This window comes from Bison bison, unplaced genomic scaffold (assembly GCF_000754665.1).
Source record: "Bison bison bison isolate TAMUID 2011002044 unplaced genomic scaffold, Bison_UMD1.0 scf7180017863325, whole genome shotgun sequence".
Classification (NCBI taxonomy): Eukaryota; Metazoa; Chordata; class Mammalia; order Artiodactyla; family Bovidae; genus Bison; species Bison bison.
This window is the reverse complement of record NW_011493897.1, coordinates 467,705-478,292: the sequence shown is the minus strand read 5'-3', so window position 1 is coordinate 478,292 and position 10,588 is coordinate 467,705. Positions and strand designations below refer to the sequence as shown.

General features: G+C 36.4%; 1 pseudogene; it reads right to left on the bottom strand.

Moving 5' to 3' along the window:
- LOC104983743 overlaps positions 1-3,977 on the bottom strand; it is a 41,756-nt pseudogene extending 37,779 nt beyond the window's left edge.
- Between the last annotated feature and the right edge of the window lie 6,611 nt (positions 3,978-10,588).

The following is a 10,588-nucleotide window of genomic DNA, read 5'->3' as shown; positions in this document are numbered from 1 at the left end:
CTAGATAGCATGTTCAAAAGCAGAGACATTACTTTGCCAACAAAGGTCTGTCTAGTCAAGGCTATGGTTTTTCCTGTGGTCATGTATGGATGTGAGAGTTGGACTGTGAAGAAGTCTGAGCGCCAAAGAATTGATGCTTTTGAACTATGGTGTTGGAGAAGACTCTTGAGAGTCCCTTGGACTGCAAGGAGATCCAACCAGTCCATTGTGAAGGAGATCAGCCCTGGGATTTCTTTGGAAGGAATGATGCTAAAGCTGAAACTCCAGTACTTTGGCCACCTCATCCAAAGAGTTGATTCATTGGAAAAGACTCTGATGCTGGGAGGAATTGGGAGCAGGAGGAGAAGGGAACGACAGAGGATGAGATGGCTGGATGGCATCGCTGACTCAATGGACGTGAGTCTGAGTGAACTCTGGAAGTTGGTGATGGACAGGGAGGCCTGGCGTGCTGCGATTCATGGGGTCTCAAAAAGTCGGACACGACTGAGCAACTGAACTGAACTGAACTGAACTGACAAAAGCCATGAATATCAATTACCAATCCAGACCCCACAAGTTGCTTTTATAGTATCCACTAGAGACTTTGCATTTATCAAAGTCAGTACTCTCTGAAGATTTATATAGAGATTACTTTAAAATATTTTTATTATGTTAAAACATAATATAAAATTTATCATTTTAATTGTACAATGTAGTGGCATTAAGTTCATTTACAATATTGTACAACTATCCCCACTATCCAATTACAAAATATTTTTGTCATCCCAAATAGAAATTCTACCCATTAGATGATAACTCCATATTCCTCTCTTCCCCCAGACCCTGGTAACCTTTATCCTATTTTCTGTCCTATTCTAGGTCATGTAAATGAAACCATACACTATTTTCCTTCTGTGTCTAGCTTATTTCACTTAGCATATTTTGAAGGTTCACTTATGTATGTTTAGCATGTATCAGAATTTCATTTATTGTTATGCCTGAATAATATTGTTTGTATACACTCCATTTTGTTTATCTATGTGTCTGTAGATGAATACTTGGATTGTTTCCACATTTTGGCTACTGTAAATAATGTTACAAAGAACCCTGATGTACATGTATCTGTTTGAGCCCATGCTTTCCATTCTTTTGAGTATATACTCAAGAGAAATTAGTGGATCATTTGGTAATGCTTTGTTTAACTATTTGAGGAACCACCAAGCTGTTTCCCATTGTGGCCATTTTACACCCACACCAGGAACGTACAAGGTTCAAATTTTTTCAACATCCTTGCCAAAACTTGCAATTTTCTGGGGCTTTGTTTGCTTTTTAATAAAAAGCTATCCGAATGGTTATGAAGTAGTGTCTCATAATGGTTTCGATTTGAATTTCGCTAATGACAATGTTGAGTGCCTTTTCATGTGCTTATTGTCATCTGTATATCTTCTTTGAAAAATGCCTGTTCAGATCTTTTGCTCTTTTTTGAATTAGGTTGTTTTCTTGGTTTGAGTTGTAGGAATTCTGTATATATTATGGATATTAATCCATTACCAGGGGTATGATTTGCAAATATTTTCTTTCATTTTGTGGGTAGTAATTTTACTTTGTTGATAGTGTCCTTAGTTGCACAAAACTTCCCAACTTGATGAATTTCAATTTATGTGTTTTTTTCTTTTGTTGCTTGTGCTCATCATATCTGAGAACTCACTGGCAAGCTGAATGTCATGAAGATATTCCCCTATGTTTTCTCCTAAGAGTTTTGTAGTTTTAGCTCTTATATTAGGTCTTTGATCCATTTTGAGTTAATTTTTGTGTATAGTATAAGATAAGGGGTCATCATTATTCTTTTGCATGCAGATGGTAGCCAATTCTCCCAGAACCATTTATTGAAAAGACATCTTTTCCCCATTGAATGATCTTGGCACCCTTATTAAAAATATTTGACTATACATGTGAGAATTTATTTCTGGGCTCTCAATTCTATTCCATTGGTCTACTGATCTGTCCTTATTCTAAGACAATACTATCTTGATAACTGTAGCTTTGTAGTAATTTCTGAAATAAGGAAGTATGAGTGCTCTAACTTTATGCTTATTTTCAAAATTGCTTTGGCTATTTGGTGGCATCATGTTCCATTTGTAAAAAAAGAAAACACATACAATATCTATGAAGTAAAATAAGATGAGGTATGCCTATATGGACGATCATGTCATCTGCAAACCAAGACCATTTTAACTCTTTCTTCCCAATATATAGACATTTTATTGCCTTTTGGTCTCATTGCATTAGCTAGTCCTTCCAGTATAACAATAAAAAGATGTGATGAGAAGGGACATACTTGGCTTGTTCTTGATCTTAGTTGAAAAGCTTCAAGTTTCTCACCATTAAGTATGATGTTAGCTGTATTTTTCTTGTAAGTATTAAGTTGAAGACATTCCCTTCTATTGCTAGTTTACTGAGAATTTTTAAAATTTATTTTAGCTGAAGGATAATTGCTTTACAATTGTGTGTTGGTTTCTGCCATACATCAACATGAATCAGCCATAGGTATACATATGTTTCCTCCCAAGAGTTTTTTGTTAAATCATGAATGAGTGTTGAATTTTGCCAAATACCTTTTCTGTATCCATTGATATGATCATGTAGTTTTTCTCTTAGAGTCTGTTGATGTGATGGATTAAATAAATTGATTTTCAAACGTTGATTAAGTCTTGTATACCTTGAACAAATCCCATTTGGTCATGCTATACAATTATTTCTTTTTATACTTTGCTTGATTTGATTTGTTAATATTTTATTGAGGATTCTTGCATCTATTAATATGTTCAATATGTTCATGCGAGATAACTGGTCTGTGGCTTTCCTTTCTTACAATGTTTTTGGTTTTGGTATTAGGGTAATGTTGGCCTCGTAGAATGAGCTAGGAAGAAAACCCTTTGCTCCTATCCTCTCGAAGAGGTTGTTAAGAATTTGTATAATTTTTTTCTTACATGTTTGGTAGAAATGACCAGTGAACCCATCTCGGCCTGTTGCTTTCTGTTTTTGAAAATTATTAATTATATTTCTTTAATAGACATAGATCTATTCAGATTGTTTATCTCTTTTGTGTGAGTTTTGACAGCTTCTGTCTTTTCAAGGAATTGATCTGTTTCATCTAGGTTATCAAGTATGTGAGCATAGAATTGTTCAGAGTATGCCTTTATTGTCCTTTTAATGTTCTTCCTTGGAATCTGTAATGATCTGCCTTCTTTCATTTCTGTTATTAGTAATTTATGTCCCTCTTCTCTTTTTCTTAGTTAGTCCAGCTAGAGGGTTATTGATTTTACTGATCTTTTCAAAGAACCAGCTTTTGGTTTTGTTGATTTTCTCTATTGATTTCCCGCTTTCAATTTCATTGCTTTCTGCTCTGATTCCTATTATTTCTTTCCTTTTGCCTACTTTTGATTCAATTTTCTCTTCTTTTTCAAGTTTCCTAAGGTAAAAACTTAGATTACTGATTTTAGATTTTATTTCTTCTAACATTCACATTCAATGCTATAAAATTCCCTCAAAGCACTATTTTCAGTGCATTCCACAAATTCTAATAAGTAGCTTTTCATTTTCATACAATTCAAAATATTTTAAAATTTCTCTTGAGATTTATTCTTGGGGCCATGTGTTATCTAAAAGTATTTTGTTTAATCTCCATATATTTTGTGATTTTCCAGTTATGGGTTAATTCCACTGTGGTCTTACAGCAGACACAGTATGATTTCTAGTTCTGAAATTTTAAGGTGTTTTATGGCCCAGAATGTAATCTATCTCAATGAATGTTTTCACCAAGAATGTGTATTCTGCCTCTGTTGGATAATTTTCTCTCTCTCTTCCGGACCCCAACCACCTTTCCCAAACAACTTAACATCTTGCATAGTCTTCCAGAAATATTTTAGGCACTTTTAAGTACCTTTCGCTCTGTATTTGACATTATCAATGTTGGAGAGCTTCTTTATCTTCTCCATCAATGCTCTTGAAGTCAAGATTTGCAAGTGATTCAACATTGTATCCCCTCAGTAATTATCCCAGAGCTTTAGGCCTAATAGAATATTTGTCAAGGGAATGAGTCATCTCTTTCTGCTTCTATTCAAACTATTAAGCTCTTAACAAGTTTATACAGAACTTAGCATCTATATAAGAGGCTCATCCCAGCAGAGATGACACCTTGGTACAAGAACCCATCACCAGTGATTGAGTGGACATATTACTTCCCATTAAATAATGGCTAAAAGATGACATATTTTTAAAATTTATTCTGCACTCCTCTTTTCAAACAGCCTCCAAAGACATTTAGGCACAATTTCGTTGAAGAAAATCTATCCAGTGAAAGCTGTGTAGCTCTCTGGCCACCTGATATTTTTTGTATGAGGCACATCTTAACCTTAATGTGTTTAATGTCACTGACAATCCCCAGGTAAAAAGACTATAGAGTAGTCAGTCTCATTATGTTAGTTTTACCATAAAACTGTTATTGAGCAGGAGATGGAAATAACAGGATACTTTATGTGAGCTCTGGGCTTCTTGAGCTCTCTCATGGCTCCTAATGAGAGCATAATCACAAAATTATTATAGTGAATTTTTTTCTTCAACCAATAAAAATGACACATTTTTTCTGAGTCTGAACCAGAAAACAACTTCTGCACGTCCCTGCTGTCATTTACCTGCACATGGTGCAAGCACTTATTTTTGGTTCTTAATGAAGGCACGGAGCTTCTAATTATTTAGGGATGTGATTAAATGAGTTTCCCAGTGACTTGATGTCGCAGGAGAAATCTTTTAATTTGCACACTCCTCCCACTGATGCATCTTGCAAACAGTGACTATTTAACAATCCCCATTGCCACTCATTTGCCACTGTTCCTCCAACTCATTGACTTTGAAAGTTTTAATAGTGCCCAGTGAAACTTTTAATTGCCACTGATTAGCGTTTAGGCTTCCAGAGGCAGGCTGTTAGGGGATACAGCCAGGCTATGCAAAGAATTGACTGCAGAGGTCTTAGATGAAGATCATATGAAGAACAAATAGCCTCATCCCTGTCTCCCCGCTACCTTATTTGTCATGAAGGACTCAGTAACTATATTTGAAGATCTGCCTTATTTATTTTAGGCTTTTTATTTATTCTCATCTCAGGGGCCTGTTAGAAATCCACAAACTAGATCAGAAAAGCACAGAAAATAATAATTTCAACCTAAACTATGATACTCTATTTATAGTTTAAAAGCACTCTACTTATTATTTCTGCCCGTCTCATTAGTCCTGATTTACCTCTCATCTGTTTCAGAGTCAGACTTTAAATGGATTCTGTAGCTTATATCAGAATGTGAAAGTCACTGCATCACCCACCCCCCACATCCAAATCTCTTATGTAATCTATATTTGACCTGGAGTAACTGTGGGTAAGGAGACTAATAATTTTAGTCTCCTTTTAGGAAAATCGCAGTCACTGTTGATGGAGCAGGAAATAAATGAGGAAAAGGGTAGAGGCTAGTGTTTTCCTTACCCTGATGAAGCTTCACATTCAGCACATTTCTTAGCATCAAGGAAAGAAGACTGAAGAAACTAGAAAGATGAAGCTTGTCAAAAATAAATTTAGGCAGGATTTGTGGATACAAGGAAGTGGTAAAAAGAGTTAAGTTCTTACTCATTTATAGACAGCTTGACTGATTATAGATATGACCACTGCACTGATCATTTTGGGGATTCTTTCAACTTTTAGGATGATGTAGTTTTTATCATGTTTTTCTAAATAATTAATATTGTTCTGCATTCTTTCTCATTTTTCCTTTAAAAGAGCTGGAAGTGATTTAATTAAAACATTTTGGGGAAATCCAGTATGTTCATCTGAAACTATGAATCAGAAATTCAACTGCCATTTTTCACTTGTCTTTTACTTGCTTGATTAGTTAATTTCAATGGGTATTTAGGAAATCACTGGTTACACATTTGCTGAACCTGGAAACCATCTACTTTAATTGTAGCATTTAGGGGTACTATTTAGAACAAATCTTTTTCAGTATTTCAGACCTTGGCCTGTCAATTTTTTGTGATTAATAATTGTATCCTTTACAAATCAGTTTGCCTCTAGCCTGTCATATAGCATATGTACTTTTTTTTAAGACCAAAACCCATCTAGTTCACAAGATAACTTTCACCATGGTAGCTCAGTTTTTCTGGGCTGGAGGTTCCCTGTTGTTCCTGCTTTCTCATCTCCACTTTTCCATTTGCCTTCCTCCTACTTTACAAGAATGGATACACTTCTCATCCATCCAAAATGAGTTCATCGCCCCAGGGTACCTTAGAAGGGTATAATTTATGACATTGACTTAGGCAAATTCTAATTCAAGGCATCTTAGTGTGACCATCTATCTTTCACAATTTCTGTTAAGGGAAAACTTTCACATTAGGAACCGTGTCATTTTGACCCATGGTAGATGTTACAAATTCAGATCTGTACCTGTCCTGATCATCTCCAGCTGAGACAAAATTAGTTTTAAGTAAAATTTTAAGTAATTCTAATGAGAATGTTCTAGTATATCACTGAGTCAGGAGAGGTGATTTTAAATCTTGGCTTGCTCTCTCACTAAAAACGTGATTAGGGGGTGATATAAAGTCTATATTACAGATTGCAACAAAAGTAATGACAACTTTTCTTCAATATGATCTCACCTATCCCATTCCCTGACCAAGAATACATCTTTCCTGAGGAGTGGCCTTATGAGAATAAAACAAGGAGAGCATCAGTAAGAAATAGTGAAGGCAGCAAAACCTTATTTTAATCTTGCAAAGTCTGTATATTTTATGTACTTATGTATTAACTATCTTATAAAAAGTCAACAGGTAGATGTCTCCAATAGGAATGCATAACAATGTGTTTATTTGAATAAAAAAATGAATTCACATTTTTTTCCTGATTGGCTGATTGATTTATAATGAGAGATGGTTTTGTCACTTAGATAATGGATATTTACAATGAATTGAATGAAGTGGGTATCAAATAGCAACTCCAAGGCTTTGACAAAAGCAATGGTAAAGTAAAAACATTTCATTTAAAAAATTTGCAAAGATGTATTAAAACAAACAGTAATTTAATTCCTGAATTCTTTCTGGATTTATAGAGTAAAACAAATATCTCTAAGTTGGAGAGGAACAGGCATAATTAATAGGAATTTGTAAGTCTTGGTAAAGCCTTTTTGGGATCGTTCCCAGAATATGAGAAAGTGAATGACTATAATGAATGTGTAATAAATCATTTTGTAAGTTAAATGATTTCCAGTTCTTTGCTTTCAACTAAAGTTAGGTATTAGCTATAATAATGTACTTTGATATAATTGATTATACAATGCTCTGTGATTTTTGGCCTATAGCTCAGAAGATATTAAAAGAATTAAGTGACAGTGGTATGGCAAAACCCTTTCCATATCCAGCTACTTATTTACTTGAGCTTAATTGCTTAGCACTAAAAGCATCAGGGTCTTTTCCAATGAGTCAACTCTTCACATGAGATGGCCGAAGTACTGGAGTTTCAGCCTCAGTATCTGTCCTTCCAATGAACACCCAGGACTGGTCTCCTTTAGGGTGGACTGGCTGGATCTCCTTGCAGTCCAAGGGACTCGCAAGAGTCTTCTCCAGCACCACAGTTCAAAAGCATCAATTCTTCGGCACTCAGCTTTCTTCACAATCCAACTCTCACATCCATATATGACTACTGGAAATACCATAGCTTTGACTAGACAGACCATTGTTGGCAAAGTAATGTCTCTGCTTTTGAATATGCTATCTAGGTTGGTCATAACTTTCCTTCCAAGGAGTAAGCGTCTTTTAATTTCATGGCTGCAGTCACCATCTGCAGTGATTTTGGAGCCCAGAAAAATAAAGTCTGACACTGTTTCCACTGTTTCCCCATCTATTTCCCATAAAGTGATGGGATCAGATGCCATGATCTTCGTTTTCTGAATGTTGAGCTTTAAGCCAACTTTTTCACTCTTGTTTTTCACTTTCGTCAAGAGGCTTTGTAGTTCCTCTTCACTTTCTGCCATAAGGGTGGTGTCATCTGCATATCTGATGCTGGGAGGGATTGGGGGCAGGAGGAGAAGGGGACGACAGAGGATGAGATGGCTGGATGGCATCACCGACTCGAAGCACACGAGTTTGGGTGAACTCCAGGAGTTGGTGATGGACAGGGAGGCCTGGCGTGCTGCGATTCATGGGGTCGTAAAGAGTTGGACATGACTGAGCGACTGAACTGAACTGAAAAGCTATAAAAATAAAATGTAGAATTGACAGTAAACCCTTTTTTATTCCAATAAGTAATGTTGGACATATGAATTAACTTTTTTAAAAGTTCCATTTCCAATGAAATTTTATTCCTTTATGTTTAACAACATATTTCAATTTGAAAAGATTTCAAATAAATTTCATGTTATTTTGACTATGTGTTATTGTTGTTCAGTAGCGAAGTCATGTCTAACTCTTGGCAATCCCATGGACTGCAGCATGCCAAGCTCCTCTGTCCTTCACTATCTTTTGAAGTTTGCTCAAATTCATATCCATTGAGTTGGTGACACTATCTAACCATCTCACCTTCAGCCACCCCCTTCTCCTTTTGCCTTCAATCTTTCCCAGCATCAGGGTATTTTCCAATGAAATGGCTCTTGCAATAGTGGCCAAAATTTTGGAGCTTCAGCATCAGTTCTTCCAGTGAATATTCAGGGTTGATTTTCCTTTAGGATTGACTGGTTTGATCTCCTTACTGTCCAAGGGACTCTCAAGAGTCTTCTCCAGCACCACAGTTTGAAAGCATCAATTATTCGATGCTCAACCTTCTTTATGGTACAACTCTCACAACTGTACATGATTACCAAAACATAGCTTTGACTATATGGACCTTTGTTGGCAAAGTGGTGTCTCTGCTTTTAACACACTGTCTAGGTTTATTATAGCTTTTCTTCCAAGGAGCAAGTGCCTTTTAATTTCATGGCTGTAGTCACTGTCCACAATTATTTTTGGAGCCCAGAAATAAAGTGTGTCATTTTCCACTTTTTCCCCTTTATTTGCAGTGAAGTGATGGAACCAGATGCCATGATCTTAGACTTTTGAATGTTGAGTTTTAAGCCAGCTTTTTCACTCCTTTCTTTCACCTTTATCAAGATGCTCTTCCTCTTTACTTTCTGCCATTAGAGTGGTATCATTTGCATATCTGAAGTTGTTAATATTTCTGCCAGCAATCTTGATTCCCACTTGTGCTTCATCCAGCATGGCATTTTGCATGATGTACTCTGCATATAAGTTAAATAAGCAGGGTAACAATATACAGCCTTAACAATATATCCCTTTCCCAATTTGAAACCAGTCCATTGTTCCATGTCCCTTTCTAACTGTTGCTTCTTGACCTGCATACAGGTTTCTCTGGAAGCAGGTAAGGTGGTCTGGTATTCCCATCTCTTTAAGAACTTTCTACAGTTTGTTGCAGTCCATATAGTCAAAGGCTTTAGCATAATCAGTGTAGCATTAGATGTTTTTTTCTGGAATTCCCTTGCTTTTTCTATGATCCAATGAATGTTGGAAATTTGATCTCTGGTTCTTCTACATTTTCTAAACTCAGCTTCTACATTTGGAAGTTCTCGGTTCATATATTGCTGAAGTCTAGATTGGAGGATTTTGAGCATAACTTTACTAGCATGTGAAATGTGTACAGTTGTACGGTAGTTGGAATATTCTTTGGCATTGACCTTTGTTGAGATTGAAATGAAAACTGACCTTTTCCAGTCCTGTGGCTACTGCTGAACTTTTCAAATTTGCTGGCATATTGAGTGCAACACTTTAACAGCATCATCTTTTAGGATTTGAAATAGATCCGTTGGAATTCCATCACCTCCACTAGGTTTGTTCATAGTAATGCTTCCTATGCTTCTCTACGCAGGTCAAGAAGCAACAGTTAGAACTGGACATGTAACAACAGACTGGTTCCAATATGGGAAAGGAGTACATCAAGGCTGTATATTGTCACCCTGCTTATTTAACTTATATGCAGAGTACATAATGAGAGATGCCAGGCTGGATGAAGCACAGGCTGGAATCAAGATTGGCAGGAGAAATATCAATAACCTCAGATACGTAGATGACACCACCCTTATGGCAAAAAGCGAAGAAGAACTGAAGAACCTCTTGATGAAAGTGAAAGAAGAGAATGAAGAAGTTGGCTTAAAACTCAACATTCAGAAAACTAAGATCATGGCAACTGGTCCCATCACTTCATGGCAAATAGATGGGGAAAAAATGGAAACAGTGACAGACTTTATTTCTAAGCTCCAAAATCACTGCAGATGGTGACTGCAGCCATGAAATTAAAAGATGCTTGCTCCTTGGAAGAAAAGCTATGACCTACCTAGACAGCATATTAAAAAGCAGAGACATTACTTTACCAACAAAGGTCCATCTAGTCAAAGCTATGGTTTTCCCAGTAGTCATGTATAGGTGTGAGAGTTGGACTATAAAGAAAGCTGAGCGCCAAAGAATTGGTGCTTTTGAACTGTGGTGTTGGAGAAGACTCTTGAGAGTCCCCTGGACTGCAAGGAGA